Source organism: Pteropus vampyrus, unplaced genomic scaffold (genome assembly GCF_000151845.1).
Source record: "Pteropus vampyrus isolate Shadow unplaced genomic scaffold, Pvam_2.0 Scaffold216, whole genome shotgun sequence".
Lineage (NCBI taxonomy): Eukaryota > Metazoa > Chordata > Mammalia > Chiroptera > Pteropodidae > Pteropus > Pteropus vampyrus.
This window is the reverse complement of record NW_011888997.1, coordinates 2,080,595-2,101,391: the sequence shown is the minus strand read 5'-3', so window position 1 is coordinate 2,101,391 and position 20,797 is coordinate 2,080,595. Positions and strand designations below refer to the sequence as shown.

The 20,797-nt window shown below is 32.5% G+C and overlaps 2 pseudogenes; one reads left to right on the top strand and one right to left on the bottom strand.

The window, feature by feature from the left end:
* Positions 1 to 12,925: 12,925 nt before the first annotated feature.
* Positions 12,926 to 13,043, bottom strand: LOC111747261 (annotated as a pseudogene).
* Positions 13,044 to 19,514: 6,471 nt separating this feature from the next.
* Positions 19,515 to 20,074, top strand: LOC105300642 (annotated as a pseudogene).
* The last annotated feature ends 723 nt before the right edge of the window (positions 20,075 to 20,797 follow it).

The following is a 20,797-nucleotide window of genomic DNA, read 5'->3' as shown; positions in this document are numbered from 1 at the left end:
AGAGAATCTTTCTTTAAGTGGCTTTAGTCTGTTTTGTTCTTTATCTTTTACGATACAGTGCATTTTTGATTTTATAAAAGCCTGTCAATACATTGTAGGAATGTTATACAAACAAGTGTATTATATATTTTACTTGTATTATTTTTCATTTCACCAAAGATAGCTGAATGCACCGAGGTGCCATTCTGAACACCATGGTGCTTTGCAAATACATTTTAATCTTTTCTTTCCTTTCCACATTTACTTTAACTTGCTATCCTCTTAAAAAGCTGAATAAGAAAAATTAGTTTTAAAATGCATTGTTTTGATTCCTGATAATTCAGAATTTTTGCTAACTCAGAAATTCAGACTGACCTATAAAAATTATTTTCCTGTTTGTTAAATAAATAAAATAGACGATAAGCAAGAACTTAGAAAGGATCTTCCGATTGCATAAATTTTACTATGTATTTAAAATAATTTTTCAACAATATTTACTTGTTCAGTACTCCAACATCAATAGATGACCTTTCACCATAATTTTACTACATCACTGCATAGCTATTCTACATTTTACTGAACACCTACTGTACCTCGAGTTTTCCTAACATCTGCCTCATTGATCCTCACAAGTATCCTTGATGGCATCATTCCAACTACACAGATTAGAAAGTAAGGCTTAAAACTGCTGAAAAGGTGAATCTGATGTAGGACTGGTAAAGGGGAGGTTGGCTCTTTATTCCAATAGCAGTCTCTTTGATTCCATGACACATGTACCTCTGAGTCGACATTAATATATCTCTATGTAACATTTGTGAATTTTAGTATCTTTTCTCCTATTTGAATTTATTAATAAAAAAATTCTGAATTCTATATGGAGTGAGGAATATTGGGTTTATTTTTAGAACCAATATCACAACCATCTCCTCAATTACAGCACTGGAAAAATATTGCCTATTAGGAAAGTCAGGAAAACACAATACAAGCCAATGATGGAGTTGTTTTTAGAAGATTTAAAATATTGCGATGAACTTTTTTTCTAATAATTAAGATATATTTGGAAGATGCACTAATTCTTTTCTGTCCTCAGTTTTACAATTAGAAAAACATCTCTTTAGTATTCTAAATACAGGTGATATTTTGAAAGAAGTTGGTTATGTTTTCTTATCTCTAAAGCAGAACGAAAATGATACGTTTAGTTTACTTCAACGTTGTTCCTAAAGGTTTTCATAGTTTTGCCTTGTTTTATGTATGGCCACACACAAGAGATAATAAATTCATAAAATAGATTTCTAACAGGTTTATGGTGAATTAACTTTTGAATTTCTGAATGGTTTTTATTTCTTATCTACTGATAATCAATCATTTCTTACTGCATAATAGTTTTTATACGATAAAGGTATAACCACTAACTTCCTTTTACTTGTATATTTAATTGGTTCCTTGTGACTGTGAATTATAATTAACAAGTGATCTGAGAATTATTCAACAAGTGTTCATGTTCTTATTAGCCCACCATTTGATATAGTCAGCATCTGCTTCAATATTATCCTCAGATTATTCTAATCTGACCTATTGTCTTCAGGTGAAGAGCCTCTGCCATTGGAATAACAGAGGAAGGTTATTCAGATAGAAACACAATGTAAGTGAATTTGGTATTATAATACCAGATGATATAACACTATTGTGCCATATTCCATACTCATACACACACAAAAATCAATGACTCCTCAAGCACATTTACTAAAGAGAAAATAAGTTGAAAAAGAGAAAGGAGATGGATGGAAATAATCAACTCTTCTCCTCCTGGCAGTCAGGAGTTCTACTAAACTGACTTCTTAGGAGAATATCATTTTCCTGCCTCTCTAGGACTAAAACTGCTACAGACCAGAAATCTATGGCTTTTCTCAGAACTGTCACTTTTGTGGTGGGAGAAATTTAGGAGACTTATCCAGGAGCCTGGAATACCATATAATATAAGCAACATTTTTTGCAACAGTGTTTCTATAAGTTCCTTCCTTCATGGCCACAAGCTTTGACCATGATCATTGCCTCCCTATGCCAAAAATGATGCAGTATTGCGGAGAGGAGGGGCAGAATCTCTCTTTGGCTTCAAGTGACTTTGTCTTTCCTCAAGCATTCTTGAGTGGCCTTAAAACAATTTCTTCCACTATGTGAATAGTATTGATCACTAAGCCATAGAATCAAATATTTTTCAATTACATAACATACACACAAACACACACACACACACACATACATAATAACCATAGATAAATGAGTGTCATGTTTTATGTGTATGTTTTATCTAATAACCATAAATATATGTTTATTATATTTATGTTTAATAATGTTTCTTATTTATATATAATAACCATAGATTTATGGTTATTTGATTTTTATAATATTTTATGTGGTTATTTGTTTGTAAATAAGTGTTTATTTGATATATGGTTATATGTTTATGTTCCATTTGTGTTAAGAACAAAATCCATTATGAAAAATTAAAAGACCTGCCAGTCTAAATAATTCCAAAGGTTGCATTTTATATTGGCTTTAGAAATTGCATTATCAGAGCACAATAGGGCCCAAAGTACATAAACTGGTTTATCCAGTCTCTTCTCATGAAAGTAGATCTAGCTATTATTAAATATAAAGCCATATCTCTAATTATTATAAAAGCTTATAATTTGCTTTTTACTTCACTGTGCATTGAGCTAATTATTTAAATACAAATTTATTATTTATGCAAATATGCCTGGTCGACAATGAAATAGGCCTTGTGTAGTGGAGTATTATGTTCATATGCTTGCTCTCAAAGACACTTAGCATCTTCTTCAGATTAACAAATAATATGGGTCTACTTCTGTGATTCGATGGTGAAGATGGATAGAGATGGGTTATTCATCAGTGCTAGCTTTAAAGTTCTGCCGAGCACAGACATGCATGTGTGTAACCCACATTCATTTTTTAAAGCAAGAGGCTTAAATGTAAGATAGATTAATTTCCTATTGATTTCTTATCTTTACTATTAATTTCATAAAAGAAAGAAAAGTAAAACTAGACTAGAATAGCAACATTAGTTTTATCTATGTCAACAACTTATACGTTGTTTATTTCCTGAATCTTAAACTGCTAAATCTCTTTTCCATTCTTGTTTTTTAAAATTCTCTCCATTCAAGTATACTTTATTGAAGACATTCTCACCCTTGCTACTTTCCTTGCCCCTTAATAACATCTGTCAGACTTGTCTCAGGACTTTGAATCTCTTGCTAGGTAAATACCCTAGTCACTGACTACCCTTTTACTTCTTAAATATTTATGTGTAAGGCTTCTTGAGTTTGTATGTCTATTGATATTCTTATGACCTAACTACTTGGACTCCTTCCCTATGAATGTTTTTTAATGCTAACAGAGAATGACACCCTTAAGTAAACCCATTCCCCAGGCATTTAATGCCACACAATTAAATTGCAATTAAAATTTACATGATATAAGAGGTAACTGTTGATGAAAGTTAGTTTGTGTTAAAACCGGCACCATAAGTGCAAAAATCTGTTGTAAGTTTTCTAATTTTTACTCTCACTTTCTTTTTGTTATAAAATTAAGTGTAAAAGAAAAAACTTGTATAGAAAAAGTAATCGATATAAGCCCTTTTTTCTTTTTTAAAAGCAACTAATTTCACACATTTAAAAATATATACATTTATTAAACTATGAAATGTAATAGACAAAGAGAAAGAGAAAACTTATGGTAATAATATTTATTGGTAAAAGTCGTACCCACTATTTTTCCAGTACATATTCAGTTAACATTGGCTGATAAGTATGATAAAGGATACTTATTCCAAATCTGTAACATCATTATACATTAATCATCTTACATACTACTGTGGTGTGTTATTTGCTGCTGGGAACACACAAAACAAATTATCATTTCCTTATGTTCATATATACATATATTATATAATCATTCCTGGATAAGAAGTTGAGTTTTTATTTTAAATTCTATGTCTATACTTTGACTTAAATAATTATCTCTTTTATAGAGATAAACCTAGACTGAATTTGTATGTAATGTTTTTCTTTCATTTATTTTCATATGTCCTGACAAGGGCTTCTCTTAGGATTAAAGGAGATGGCTAATAGCAGCCTGAAAGTAAAAAGATAGTGTGTCTTGTGAAATAAAAAATCAATGTGATATATCTACATTTGCTATTTTTAATAGAGCTATTTTCTTTCTTTCTTTTGCAATAAATGATACTTTTACAGTCCATTGGTGGGACAAAACTAGATCTTTGAAGACCTCTGTCATTAGTTCTGCTCTGATGACAACGTGGAGCATACTGACAACATCCTTGATACCCTTATTACATGTGTCATTAGAGGATGTTTGCCATATCTGCTTTAACACCACAGACATTTTAAGTAGGTTATTCCATCACTTTGCCATTTTGATTATGACAACAAAATGACACCATATTGAAATGGATTTTGGAAAGAAAGGCTAACTGTCCAAAGAGGTCCATGCTCATTCTAATTAAAATTGGCTTAGGTGGCACAACCTTCATAATTCAGAGTATGACTGTGAAGGATATGCATGTTGAAAACCTTCTTTGCTCATTAGTGCTATTTCTGTCAGACACTACTACCTGCTCTTTTCTTAATGAATGCTAAGCCATCTCTTTAGAAGATTGTGCTGCTACCCTGAACTGAAGGAACTGTCTTATTTCCTCCCAAGTTCGTCAGGAGTAAAATCGGGGAGTCACCTCTTTGACATTTCCCAACCTCTGTACTTATTTATCTCTTTGAGATCCTGCGCTCCAGAGATATCACTGTCTTAATTAAGAAGAAGGATGTGACCATGGTAAATTGACTGATTTCATTGATTAAGGACTAGCTGTACAAGTAACATTGATTTTAACAGTGGGTCTACATAAATGTAATTGTTCGAACATGGGGCTGCATAATTATGGTGATGTACGAGAATAGTTGGTTTGTCCTTTTCAACCTTCACTAACGTTCTTTTGCATGATAATGTACCTTGTGCAATTAGCAGAAATTTTAAATGTTACAAAATGTCTTTTGTGAGGACATGAAGTAATAATTATATTCTAATTTAATTCAACAACATCAGACAGTTTTTCTTACTTTTCATCTTTCTTCTCTTTGTACACATAAGATCATGTATATGGTTACATGAATATAGCTTTTTACCTTCTAATACCAACAATCAATCCACACAAATATATATAAGCAACCCATTTTGTGTTTCAAAATAAGTAAACTATATGTATTCTGAGGCAATAACATTTACTATTAAATTCACTTTTTAAATGGGTTCTCTATACCAGGGCTTAAATCCAAAGAAAGTACCTTTATCATCCTACATATTTATGAAAAATAAATATGTAAAGGTCAATGAGCTTATAGAAGATAAGATAGTTGTTAAATTCTTTATGTTAAATGGTTCTTTAATAAGGCAAACATATAAAATTAGAATATAAATAAAACAGCAAAATAATTGTTTTATTTACTATTATTATTTTAAAATGAGGTGACAAAAATAAACTTTTCCAAATTATCACTGTAAGGGCCTTATCTAACAGGAGCTGGATTTCCAAGTAGATGATACTAATTTATAGCCAGTCAAGTGCTTTGATGCTTAATGAACTGAAGAAAGAATTCTAACCTTATATATAGTGAAATTTAAAGAAATAAATAAAGATAAAGGAATCACAAATGTATCTAGATAAAAAAAAAATTTTGGTTAGTGAGTCAGGAGCATTGATTTTTTGTCATAAACCTGCCACTAATTAACTGTGTACTGTACATAACAAAAAGTAGTTTATAAAATAATTCATTGGCTCATTCTTCATATGGGTCTATCTGTTTAATCCACTGGTAGGCCAACTAAAAAATATTTCTTGAACTATTGGTGAAAATTCGAAGTCTCCAGGTTAACTATGCTCGTATGTCTGTTTGCTAGTTTGTTGATTGGTTGGTATTTGCAGCTTGAACTAGTATGGAAGGTTAATGACCAAACTCATAGCAGTACTATTATTCCCATACACTATTGGCATCCAAACTCTTTTTATGTAATCACGTGATCACTACTATATAAACCGAACTCCATTCCACTACATTCATATATATGTTATAGGCACAATATTTTTGAAATGCCATCCAACATGTGTTTTCTTATCAATAAAACTATTTCTCATCCCGCATCTCTCCTTCATTGAAGCTAAGCCTATCACTTTCCTCTTCTACCTCCTACTTCAGAAAAAGGAAGATGTAACCCTACCCAATCTTACCCAATAAATCCTACCTAATAGCTATGGGAAGTAGAAGGTTTATAGCCTTATGGAATATGGGAAGAACATGGGAGATAGAGGCTTTTAAAGCAAGCACTCTAACATACATTTCTCCCTTCTTTTCACTGGTCCAGAATCTCTGAGTATTGTGTAGTGTGAGTGTGTATATGTGATTTGATATGTGGTGATAAACATGAAAAGCAGAAAAGGGTTTTCATTTGGGTTCCTAATTTAGAATGCTAAAGGAAGACTGATCTGCACTTGGCCCCATGCTAAGTCAGGGTAGAGAGAACCAATATTTTTACTTTCCTTTCGCTCCCATGAGGAATAGAAGAGAATCCCAGGTAATGTGGAAGTTCCATAAGGAGAAATAAAATTTAACTAAATTAAAAGCTAGTGTACCTAACATGAGGCTACTGTAGCAAGGGGCAAAATGACCCTGCCACAAAGGCCACATATTGCCAGCCTAGACACAGTCTGGAAGAGGAAGGTTGCTGAAACTTAGAACTGATGCTTCTATAAAAGCCAAAGAAAGGCTAATAAAACAAGAAGTGCCAGTGTACTCAGATTCAAGAAAACAAGCTGCACATATATCAACTCATCTCAGAGGATAGCAATACAATTGTCCCAGAGATCAAACTAGAGATGACCCTCTACCACAAAGAAAACACAAGTCCAGAGAAAAGCTCAGGGGCAATACGGGGACTTAAGACTTTCTTCCCCTTTACGATGAGGCAACATAAAGCTCAAAGCATCTGAACACTTTCTTGAAGGCATTTATCTAAAAGAGACTACGTAAACTTGAAGAAAAGAGAAACAGAAGCTAAATTTAAAGGTATACTTTTGTCTCCAAACTCCATTAATAGTTAACCACAAGATGCATCTTGTTAAAACATGTCATTTATACAAAATAAAGAAGTCACATTTTCTTTAATGTGAGAAGTATATTCAAATTGTGCTCATAAATTTATTTTGTTTTACTAGTAGGTATGGTCATTTTCACTTGGCTGTGCTTTTATTTTTTTAATTATCTTTATTTTGAATTCAAAGTAGTCAAAAGAACTTCCCATTGAGTGGAGGGGTGGAGTGGGGAGGTAGATGCTACTTGCCAAGAGCCTACTATGTTCCAAGTTCTGTGCTGAGTACTTGAGATTCATGGCCTCATTTAATATTACCCATGACTAGATTAATACATCTTACTTCAGTGTTAATGATGAGGAAATGCATTACAAGATTTGTTGAGAATATGGGACTATAACCTTACCTAATGTTTACTTCTTTAATGGACACAATGCTCACGTGTGCATGTACACACATGCTCATGTGCACACACGCACACCCCTTTTTTTCTCAGTAAAGAAACAATTCAGTTATACTGGGAGAAACTCATAAAATCTGTTCAGAAACATTTTTCTTTTACACCTTAGAGACATATATTCACTTTTGCTAGGGCTGGGGTCAAAAAAGATCAGTGCAAAAGTTTATTCTTAATATATGAACAGTTTTTTGCTTGTCGGGCAGAAAAGACACACAGAGTAGGAGAAAGAAGTAAGACCTGAAATATCAAAGGAAGCTTGGAGGCCTGCTAATTGTTTGGAAAGATTGGATCATCTATACAAAATAACAGTGGTGAGATATGCAGTTGGTGATTTGTCAGAGACAAATTATGAGTAACTCATGCTTTATGAAAAAGACTTCAGATTTCATCCCCAAAGATGGTGGAAAGTGACTGACACAGTGGCTTTTAAGCAGGAGCATGACATAATCAAAACTGCAAAAAAATAAAAAAAATTCCTCCGCTATCAATGTAGAGTTTATAATATAGAGAGAGCAGACTAAGAAGCAAAAGCTCTAGTTCAGAGACTTCTGCAAAAACTAGAGAGAAACATTGTCTATATGAAATAGTACAGTGGCAGGTAAAAGAAGAGATGGAATATATTTGAGAAATAAGAGAAAATCTCATCAGGAGGGAACTCAACTTGCTTTTTCTACTAAATTCTGTGGGGATATGGTGAGTGATTACTGCAAGAAAAACTATGGAAATAGTTTGTAAGCCCTGATTTCCATGGTACTCCCTTGATTATGCTTGGACTCTCCTGAGACTGAGATTCTATGAATTTTTGTAGTCTTGGCTGTCATTTGAGCAATGGACCATAGAAAATAGGTCAAATAAAATCTTTAATTTCTTTATAAGATTAAATGTGTGTAAAGCCATAGTCAGGGCATTTGTTTTGTTTTGTTTTATTCTCTTATTTCTACAGATTAAAAAAAATGTCAATGCATGTTTTATAAATTTGAGGCATATATAATATATAAACATTATGCTTAGGCATATATACGTTAAAATATTTTATATTGCTAATTCTATTATTTTTTAAATTATTAAAAGAATATGTTTAGTTGACTTTATATTTAAATTCTTTGCAATTTATTTTGGACAGTTCTGTTTCTTAAACAATAATATTTATTAACAACTTCCTATGTATCAGGAATGATACTGCACATAGATTTTTCTCATTTAATCCTCACAGCTACACAGTGAGGTAAGTGCTGTTATAGGAAAATTAAGACTCATGAAGTTGCTCCTAGGTCACATCACTTATAAGTGTTAATAAGAACAATTAAAATCCAAACAATTAGATTCTGAGCCCTCTGGTACGGGTGGGCTAATTTCCCTGGCAGTGACTGGGATATAGTAGTTGTTCAACAGATATCTGTTGAATTAATAAGCAAACAGATTTTGTTCATCTATAAGTAGATGTCAAACTTATGTTCATAGACCTAGAATATCTTCCCTAAGAACAATGGATAGACATAAGACAACATCATCAGAGAACTCACATGAGTAGTTTTGTAAAGGAAGCAAAGTATGATTCCAAAAAGAAAATGCATATGGCAAGGGTAATACTGGAGGCACCAAATTTCATGAAAGTATTGTTTCAATAATACAATAGGAACTTCAAAAAATGGCAAAAAGGATGAAGAAAAAATGAAGTTTATACACATCAGAGAAAGAGAATTAACAGAAGTTAGTGAGTAATAGGATATTGTGGATTAAGAAGAGAAACGAGTCCATTTTTCACACAGTATTATGCAAAGGTATCTAAAATTCACAATTGCTTTCCTTTAGTGATATTTATGGGGTCATGACTCATGATTTTCATGATTCATAGAATTTGTTGCAATAATTTTGAAATTTACATATAAGGAGAGAAAATGTGATACTGAGAAACTACAGAGTGAGGAGAAGAAAAGGAGATATTGAAAAAGAAGATTTAGGACTTATATGTGTAACATTTGAATACTGATATCCTAATATTTTTCTTTTATGACCTATTTGAACACAACCAATAATGTGTTCTTTTCAAGTCAAGTAAACAAGTATTGCTTAAGAGTCTATTATTTTTATTCATCCATTAAAAAGGTGAATTTTAGGTGACAGGTGTTGTACCAAAAACTTAACCTATTTAGTTAATTATAATGAAATATACAAAATATATCTTCAATCATCAATAAATTTATATGAGCAGAAAAAAATCATGCAAACTCAAATTCTCTGTGAATCAAAAAGTGGAATGAAACGATATGGGTTATCGTTAAAAAAGACATGCCTCCAGAGGAAAGCAAAGTTTGGGTTGAATTTAGGTAGATATTGTGACTATTCTATACCGTGCCTTTTAGTCACTGCAAGGGATTACAAAAACAAGGAAAACTATGTCAACTTTAATATTACTTAGGGACTCTCTGAAGAACGTTTAAAACTCATTGTCAGAAAATCAGAAGAGAATATCTCAAAAAAGGAAATGGTATTTGTAAAAGAATCCTAATTGAAACCAACATGTTGGAAGTAGAAAGCCATACTGGGAAGTAGTGGAAGATGATCAGGGATAAATAAAATGGGACCATTTCATTGTGATATACTCTTGAGCATATCAGATTCTTGGAAAAACTCATCTCTATATAGTCCACACAATATGACATTGTTTGTTCTTTCTTTGAAATGAGACTTTGAAACAAAGTTGCTGTTATAAAAACATCAGTTCAAGTTCAAAAGTCTCAGAAAGCACTATGAAGCTTTATTTTAGTAATCCTTGAAGGAACAGACAGAAGCTTTACAGTGTATCAAATAGAAAGTCTTGGAACTTCTCTTTAGATATCCCTTCCTCTTCTCTGTCCCTCTTTATTCACTGACCCCTGCCCTCCTCCAGCTTCCCACACTGCACTTTGCTCATTCATTGGGGAGTAGGGGCATTATTAATACCTACCCCCTGATAAAAGCTTATACACCATTCACAGGTGCCTTCTTAATCTTTCCTTGGACTTCCAGAACCCCTGCTTCCATAATGAGCAACCCTTCTAGAATTCTGGTGAACAAAAATGTTCATCTTACTACATCATCCTCAGAGAAAAATATTTGCTCTTCCAACAAAACTATTTCATGATTCTAAGTGGAGAGAAAAAAAATAATTATACCAAGAAATTGCATGCACTCATAAATATATTGTTATTTGTTGCTGTTGTTTATGTATGTTTGTTTTACTCACACCCTGCTTTCTTCCCTACCAAGTTCTTCTGCATCGGGAGTTTATATTTTCTGTTGCCCTTGAGAATTCTATTGTCTTTATTAACCAGGTAAAGTCTATTAAAATTTGTTCTAGAAGACACTCATTGTTCTAGGAGTTAATGCCACTTCAGTTTCTTTTTACAAGTGTGTAGTTGACCCCATGATGTTCCTCCACAATGCAATTGCTACAAAGGCAAGGAAGACAACACGTTGGATGATTCAGCTATTGTCAACATGTTTGTCTCCTCCCCACCAATGCAAAACAATAGCAGCTGAGCACCTAGCCATCTGAGAGACATTATTTTTTCCCAGCCTTGCTGATGAAAGCAAATTAGAAGATGGAGTTTCCGCTCAAAGCCTTGAACAGTTTTAGTGTAGAAATCATGCTCCTCTTTACGTACTAAGACCTTGCTTGTTCTCTATGAACTTCAATAGAGGATGGTTTGGCTGTATCAAGTCCAGTTAGTGAAGTCCTTAAAATAATTAGGTCATACATTTTTTCAAATGTTTGTTTGAAAGTGTAATACTGATAAAATTTTTACACAATAAATCACTCAGCAAAAAATCTTCCAACAGATTTTCCTTATAGAATTATAATTAATAATGATTAATAAATGTGGAAGAAGTAAAGGAAGTAGAAAAATCACTGTTAGAATACCACAGCAATAATTGCTGCCTACAAGATCCACTAATGAACACTAACATTAGTAGGCAAAAATTTAAAGAGACAGATATTTGTAAAGTCTCAAAGTATTTCCTCCAAAATATTTATTAATTGCTCTGATGATTTTAACATAAAGTTAAATTTTTTTTCCCAAGAAGTGAAGCTTAATTCTTCTTTCCTTGAATGTGAGTTGGACTTAGGGATCACTCTATGCATCAAGTATGAAAGGGAAAAAAATAAACATACAGTGGAGAAATCTGTCCGACACTGTCTTAAGCATGAGATCACTATTAACAGCATCAGTCATGAGACATAATGCTAGCATGCAACCCAAATTCAATGTAATAAGAAAAAAATAACATCTCTGTGGGGTTTTTCCTGCAGCCCCATAACCTCATTTGAATCATGACAAAACATCAAGCAAAACCGTATTAAAGGACATTCTACAGAATAACTAACTAGTACTTTTAAAAAGTATAAAAGACATGAAAAAAATAATTTCCTCCACAAGTATCTGTCATAGGTTAGGGAAGACTGAGATATGGCAATTAAATATAATGTGGAACCTTGGATTGGATCCTGGACATTAATGTAAAATTTGGCCAAACTGAACAATGTCTGCATTTTAATTATTGTACCAATGTTACTTTCTTAGTTTTGATAATTCAAGATATTACCATTATCATGATAATGCAAGATATTATCATTAGATAAAGCTGGGTGGTAGATAGATATATGGAGACTTTCTATACTAACAATGCAAGTCTTCCAAAAATCTAAAAGTATTTCAAAATTAAAGTAAAAAGCAAAATTTAAATAAAAATATATGTGAAATTACTTGTTTCCCCAACTTTTTTTTTAAAAAAAGCTCAAAATGTCTTTTTCGTGTCTAAAATTTCATATCCATAGGAGCTATCAAAAAATAATTTCTTTTTTCTCTTCATTCACTTTTCCTCATCTCATGACAATGCTTTCGACCATCTTTCTCTGGTCTCATTTTTTTCAGAATCTGTCAAAAAAACAAAAACAAAACCAAACAAAACAATAACAACAAACACAAGCTGAATGGTTGACTTTCCCTGCCATGCAAAGTTCTCTGGGGCTGTTTAAACCTTGAGTCTTAAATTGAGTCTTGGCTAATTTGTTCACAAATACTGATAAGTAAGGTCTTCCTGTGCTGGGAGTGGGAATAGGATGGAGGTGAGATTAGAATTATGTTCTCCTGTTCACCGTCTAAGTTTAGGATCCTCCCTGAAGGAATTTGGAACTCATAAAGTCACAATATCTGGGCTGTAATCCTTGCTCTTTTGTGTGTGTGTGTGTGTGTGTGAGGCAACCCTTGGTTGACCTCACAGATGGCAAGGACCTTGTCAGTTTACAATCTCTTATTTTTTATTTTTTATGCTTACAGCACCTGGCCTTCCCAGGTGGTCTCCCATCCAAGTACTAAGCAGGCCCGAACCTGCTTAGCTTCCAAGATCAGACGGGATCAGGCTTGTTCAGGTGGCATGGTCGTAGACTCCTTGCTCTTTTTCTTATTGAGTCTGTAATCTCAGAATAATCATTTAACCTCTGTAGACTCAATCTTAAACTATAAAATTGTGATAATTGCCTCGCAGAACAATTGATGTCACATATTTGAACATCTCAAGTCTTCTACTTTTCCATCAGGACTCATCCTACCCAAACACTGATGATTTTATCTCTGAACCAGTTTCTAAACTGAATGATCTATACCTACACTAGCCATTATTTAATCCATTCCTCATCCTGTGACATAAGTAGTCTGTTCAAAACACAAATTTCATCATGCCATACTTCTAATTCAAACCCTCAAAGGCCTTCCGTGGCTTGTGAGGTAAATGCAAAATTCCTTAAATGGCCCGAAGACCCTATAAGCTCAAACCCCTCTGTACTTCTCAAGGCCTGTCACATATTATATTCCTTCATGCCATCTTAACTCCAGCCACTGCATTCTTCTTTCAACTTTTCATACTCAGCATGCAACCTGCCAGCATTTCTTAACACTGCTCTCTCTCTGCCTGGATTGTTCTTCTTTTCTTCCAGTTACCTCCGATTTTGACTCTTCCCTCCATACCTCAGCCCAGGTCATTTCCTCAAGAAAGACCCCTCTCTTCTCTTTTATCATAGTATAAACATTTATACTGCTCTGTGCATCTGTTCTTTAACATGCAATTCAGTAGAAATTGTACACATATTCGTGTGATTATTTGACTAATGTCTATAAATTATTCCATATGAAGTATATACCTAAGCTTTCTGAGAATAAGATCGTTTCTATTTTGGATTATTTAATGTTTACTAAACTGCTTGACACATGTCAGTGCTTAAAAAATATTTGTTAAATTAATTATTAATCAATATTTGCCATGTGTGGAATACTATGTAAATGTGCATATTATCACCATATCGTCAACCAAACAGTATCTTTGATATTTTAGAATTTAAGGATAACTCAAGTTTAGAATGAAAACTCTGAAATTGTTGGAAGAAGGTCAGTTTAGTAAAAAAGATTAAAAATAAATTACAGTCAGTTCCCATTATTCTTGGAATTTGTGCTTTATACAGCTGCTGCAAACACTGATTTAGCAACTATTGAGTCATTGCTCCTAGAAGAGATAGAGGGTTAGGTTCCTGAGAGCCTCTGGTGACAGCATTTTCATCAACTGATCAATATGTAATCTTGTTTTATGTGTGTATTTTGTTTAAAGAAACTATATTTAATTTATATTGTTTATTCATTAACATTGAACTCATGGCCAACAGTAGTATAACTCATGCCTGAATCAAGCCTATCTATTGCACATATTTTCTGGGTAAGGTACATCACAGCCTACTTGCATTTAGGAACACTAGATAGCACTTTGCTTGGGGGCCATTTTAAATCCTAAATCACTACCCCCACCCAAAAAAACCCCACAAAAATGTGGCACTAAATAAACTGCAAAAGGGATACTTGTTTACAGCATGAGAGCTGAGCTTAGCTGAAATAAGAAGGCAGAATGTTACTTTGTGCAAACTCAGTTGGGACCATGACCTCCAGGCAACTCAAATTTCTCACTGCTCTTATGCATGTTTGTGAGTTACTATGCTGCTCCTATTGATTTTGGCTTTACAAATACATTTTAGCAAGTAGATAAATTCATAAACATGGAATCAGGGAAAAGTGAAGATAACCTGTCTATTGCTTCAAGTTGATTTAACATAATTTTTCTTAAGTTTCCTCCTAAAAATTTGAACTTGCCATGTAAACAGAAATTTTAAAAACTTTCTTTATCAGAAATAACCCAACTAATCAACTAATCTGAAAAACAATCTACTTTTTGAAATATGACTATTTCTGTTGAATTTCTACCTTTCATAACACAGAAACAAATAAAAGTATTGTCCTTAGAAAGTAAAATACATGAACAAAAGTATTATATTACCGCATATTCATAAAGTACACAATAATTTCTTAGGTACATCTGAAACATTTCTTTATAAAGTTTTTTATTTCATCTTTAGATTAGTTCCAAACATTAGATATTAAAAGAGTGACATATTTCCATATACACTTGCCTCTGCTAGAGTTGAACTCTGTGTCATTGATGCAGATATCAAGGATGGCTTCAGCAAAGGCACATCCACCAGCAACTCTGGGAGTAAAGGAGGAGATAGCGAAAAAACGCTTTCTTATTCTTAAACTGAAGTTGTGACAGATACTAACTAAAAAAAATGACTAAAAGTTTTGTAATTTTATATGCATACAAATAGTTTATATGTAATGTACATTTTATTATACATATATGCCTTATATGTGATATACGTAATACATATATTGTGCAATTTAAATGCTAATTCACTTAATTTAATACCATTATTCTATAATACTTTTTATGGTTTATAGTAGAATAGTCAATTTTTAAGACAAGAAACAACTACAAAATTTCCTCATGCAATTAAAAACATGACAGTTCAACACTTTTTTTTTCTAAAAAATGTACCTTTTCAACAGAGATTTCTGCAACAATAGTGGAGATAAAGAAACAAACAAAAAAAATTAGCAGGTTAACATACAGTTCTATTAAGAAATGCAACTTTGCATCAAAACTAAAATACATCATTTTTTTTTTTGCAAAAAGCAATAATAACATTGTTTATTAGAGTGTGTTTGAGCGAGAACTGTGTGTATAACACTTGAAAAAAAAGACATTATAGCAGAAGTTATTATCACATATTTGGCATTTGAGAGCATCAGATCATAAATGCATGGGCAATAATACAATTGAAAGCATTAATTGTTTTACATTGTGCTTATGTTTACATTGCACTGATAGTACAGCTAATGACCTTACACAATTGGACGTCATCATGAGTTTGCCCAGAGAGGAGTAGAAACACTTTAAACATCCAAGCTAAGGTTGAATAATGTGTACTTTTACACTTTTAGTCTTTATTCTATTTGCACTACCTTTTCCTGACCTATACAATTTCTCTGGATCTTAGTGACTGTGGAAAGGAATTGATTTTACCAGGACTTCTAATACCAGGAGTCTTCTATTCATTTAAGTCAGTGTTTTATTTTACCTTCTTGGGGTGAGAGTTGGTGATTAGAGAAAAAATGAAGTTGAGAGAATAGGCGAAATTGTTTTGCATTTGTCTGTTGCTGTTGGAACTTCTAGGAATGATCTATGTCTTCTTACATTTGCGTCTATCCTCCCCCACTGTGTACGTGCATGTGTGTGTATGTAGCAAGGAATCTCTATCTTTAATTCCATATTCCTTGCCATTTAAAATGATGAAAAAAAGTGAGAAATTTCTTTTTTTGAGAATTTTTTATACTGGTATCTGTTAGAATTCTTTTGTCATAAATTAAAGCTGAGATAAGTTCTAACTACAGTGTTTAGCAGACTGCGTATGCTGAATAAATGTTAATGAGGCAAATAATAATTTGAAGACAGCTAGTGAAATCTGTAACTACACATCTTCTCTGGCAGAGCATATCTAGCAAGGTGACTTTTCACACACTCAGATCCACCTGCCTCATCTGATATTAAAGAATAGCTGTCTAAATGAGAAGCCGAGTCTGCAAGTCAAAGCACTACATTTATATTGACTTTTTGATGTTTGTGAGTAGCTATGTTTTTATGTCTGCACTGTACACAGTACTACATGAAGATATACCAAAAAATTTTCACTTTTGCTCATTTAGATCATAGCTGAAACAGATATACAGGCAGTCTATTAAACATACTTAAAGTGATAAAAAATAACGGTATAGGAGTCACAGATCTGGAAAATTATAGAAGTCAAAACTCAATGAAATATATAAGTCAAAATCATGAACAAACTTACTTTTATAACAGAATTTTAAAAAAAAAAAAAAGTTGTAAAATATAGATGTCACTGTGTGATGAGACAACCAAAGTGAATTTCAGACTTGTACACTTTATTCATGCAAAAAGTCAACAAGTAATGTTTTAGATGTGTTTGTGTCTAGTTAAATGCCTATTGATTAAAGATATTTCAGATCTCTGGCTGCAAATCAAATGTGATGAATATAATCAGTAATGGCTATGAGGATTGAATAGATAGGATCTCATCTGCTTACATGGGCAGAATCTTAGTCGTAAATTGAATTAGTTTCTTCTAGTGTGGAAACATTTTATTTTTGTTAAAATCAATATAATCCTAAGACTTGCATTTAAAATCTAACCCCATTATTCATATTGGATATTTGAAGATCATAGGAAAAAAACCATAAAAACATATGGAGAAAAAAAGCATTGCATAAGGCAAAAGAAAACAAAGAAACAGAGGTTAGGAGGGATTACATGGTGTGTGGTATCTGTGGAAGTGATTCAGAGACATTCTCAGTTTCTCAACTTGTATAGTTAATTGAGATGAACATAGTTAGAACTTCCCAAATAATTCATTGCTCTTCTCAAAGATACTGAGGGAATGACTCCCTTTCTCTAAGTCATCATTTTTAATTTAATAATTATCTCATGTTCCTCTACTATCCCTCTCATCATTCCACTCAAGAAGTCATTGAATGTTCAGAATCAAAATACGAGGTGTCTAAATCTAGGATGTTGTCTTCACAGTGGAAAGTAGGAGTATAAAGTATACTGGTAACTGTCTTATTATCAAGTTATTTTTGTTACACATTAAAAAACAAGAAACAAAACAAAAGAAAAAAAATCTCTTGCCAACACTGACAGTTGATTCACCATAGTACAAGTCACCAAAGATTGTTGTAATGCTCTCTGTAGTAAATAACATGATAACTAAATGTTATTTACTACAAAACATATATATTCAGACATATATAACATGTTTATTGTATGTATGTTTGTTGTATATATTGATACATACAACATATATTTCATAATAATATACTTTCATACCTGATCCTTCCTCTAGTTCATGAGTTTCCTGAGGACTTTGCCACTCCTTCTCAAACTCTAGCTCAGCATCTCATGCACAGAAGGTGCTCAGTAAATATTTGTTGAATGAATGAAAGTGATCAATGAAGTTCACATTTAAATTTACTATACATTTATTTAAAAAAAAAAACTTTGTCCATTAGTCTGTACTTTTCATTCAATTTAAGAACAAGAAATCAAAAATAGATCTTACAATGCCTTTTTCCAGCTATTTCATTAATATCAGCTTTAAAAAAAATGCTCTTATATTTTCTTAGGCCTAACATTCTAAATTTTTATGCAATTTGGAAATTTGTTATTCAACTATGAAATCTTTTGAGTGCATTATTATTGAAAAGGCTATCAAATATTTACTGCATCTATAAATAAGAAAGTTGAATCTTCTTTATTCTTAACTGGTAATGAGCAAAATCACTGAACTAACAAAAAAAAACTTGAAAATTCAAATGTAGATATAAGATTGCGTGTCATGATTACAGAATATTTATTAGAAATTAAAAAGTCATATTAGATAAAATCACAATTGCCCATATTTTATTATTCCACTGCTACATAACTCTGTGATTAGTGATGCTTGTCTCTCATTACTCTAAAAAAATATAGCAATGAGATTTGATTATAATAATACCTTAAGAAAATAAGGTTTCAAAACCTTTTAAAAATGAATAATCTGTTAGATTTTTCCAAAAAAGATTCAGTGATTCTTTGCTCCTAACTCAACTAATTTCATGTTGAGTGCCTTATACTGCACATATAGAACTAAAAACGTGCAAAATTGTTCAATTCTAGCAATAAAATTTTCAATTTTTAATGGGCTCTAAAGCCGTTTTTTACTTATGTAGATTAGGAAAAGCTTGAAAATATATAACTTTGAAGTTTTCTCACTTGGAAGCTAATACCTATCTGAATTTTTTGAAAAACAGTATTTAACTTAATACAATTATGACCTTTTTCTAGTAATTTGCAATATGTATTATTCCTTTAGGGGAATATCATCATGCATCCTGGTAAGATGAGATTTTCTATGTAAATGCTACCCTTTTAAGGTCAAAAGCTGTATTCAGTTAATGATGGCAAACTAAAAATGATCAGGTGTTTAATATAAGCAACAATGAAATCCAGAGGTTTGTGATAATCTTCTAATTTATTTTAAAGCAGTTATAGCTATTTTAATATATCTATATGTATGTATACTTATAAATATAGCTATATAGATATATACATACAAATACATTAGTTTCTATAGAGCAGGGTACAATTATGTTATTATTTATAATTTCAATTTGACCCTTAATCTATATTAACAAAATTATCATGACCCTTTTAAAAGTTATTAGCATTATACATTTAATATTTTCCTTCAAGCATTAGGCATGTATCTCTTTTAACATCATTAAGCGTCTAAAGTTCACATTGAACCATACACCAATATGACATAAATAATCTCTGTAAAAATCACCCTCTAGGTACTCTATTAGAAAGTTATCTTTGGCTTTTCCTCCCGCTCTCTCTTCCCACCCTACTCTCTCCACCATTTACCCAGACCTCATCAGCCATGGTAAGATGTTCTCCAACATCTACAAGATCCTAGAGATTGTGGACAGGCAGCGCCTGGCAGTGAATGGAGGGGGAGATGGTCAATAGGACAGAGGGTAACATTGATGACTTGCTACTGGTGGAAATGCCTCCTCTGAAGGCCCTGAGGGCAAAGATATGGAAAGCAGAACAATCAGTGGTGTTTATATTGTCATGAACCATCATTTGCAGGAAACCCACTTCACAAAAGAAGCCTGCAAGAAATACATCAAAGATTACATGAAGTCAATCAAAGTGAAACTTGAAGAACAGAGACCAGAAAGGATAAAACCTTTTGTTGCAAAGACTGCAAAACAAATCAGGCACATCTTTGCTAATTTCAAAAAAAAATACCAGTTCTTTATTGATGAGAATATTAATCCAGCTGGTGTGGCTGTCCTGCTGGAATACCATGAGGCTGGTGTGACCCTATATATGTTCTTTTTTTTTTTAAGGATGGTTTAGAAATGGAAAAAATGTTAACAAATTTAGCCATTTGGATCTATCACCTGTTAGGATTATAACTCATACACACCAAGACTAGAACAAATGGGACTGATGTTATCTTGAAAAAAATTTTAAAAAGCTCTTCATTTATTTTACCCTTGATTTATTTGGAGATAAGGCATTGTTTTTTAAGAAAAACGTGTCATATAGATTATCTAAAAATAAAATGCATTTAAACTCATTTGAGAGAATACCTCTTAGTTTAATACATATTTAAATCCATCTTGTGTAGTATTCCTGGAGAAGCTAGAGCCTAGCTGTAGACTATAACTATAAAGCATAAGACTGTCTTCAGATAACTTCTACGGTAAAAACTACTTCTGGGACTGGAATATAAAAACAAAGATCAAACGTCTTAATCCTGAGTTGAAATAAAGGGAAAGACCATGCTCACAGCAGAGCCAACATTTGAAGTGGATTCCTTAGACATCTTATTACCAACAAACAGAAGTAGTTAACCCTGGAAGAGAATACCAAAAGAATAAAAAGAGACTAATGCAGTTGGAAACAAGGTATTGTCTGAGCTTCTTTATCATATATCAAGTCAGGACCAAGTTCTAGAGAAATCTAGAGGTCTCTTGGAATTATGTAGTAAGCTTTTGTCAAATTGCCTGGAGAAAGTTAACAAACTGGCTCATCCTACCACCTTTTTTTTTTTTTTTTTTAATGTCTTTAAGGTGGTATTTCCATTTTTAAATGGTTGGGGAAAATTTCAAAATAGATTATGGGATATGAAACAT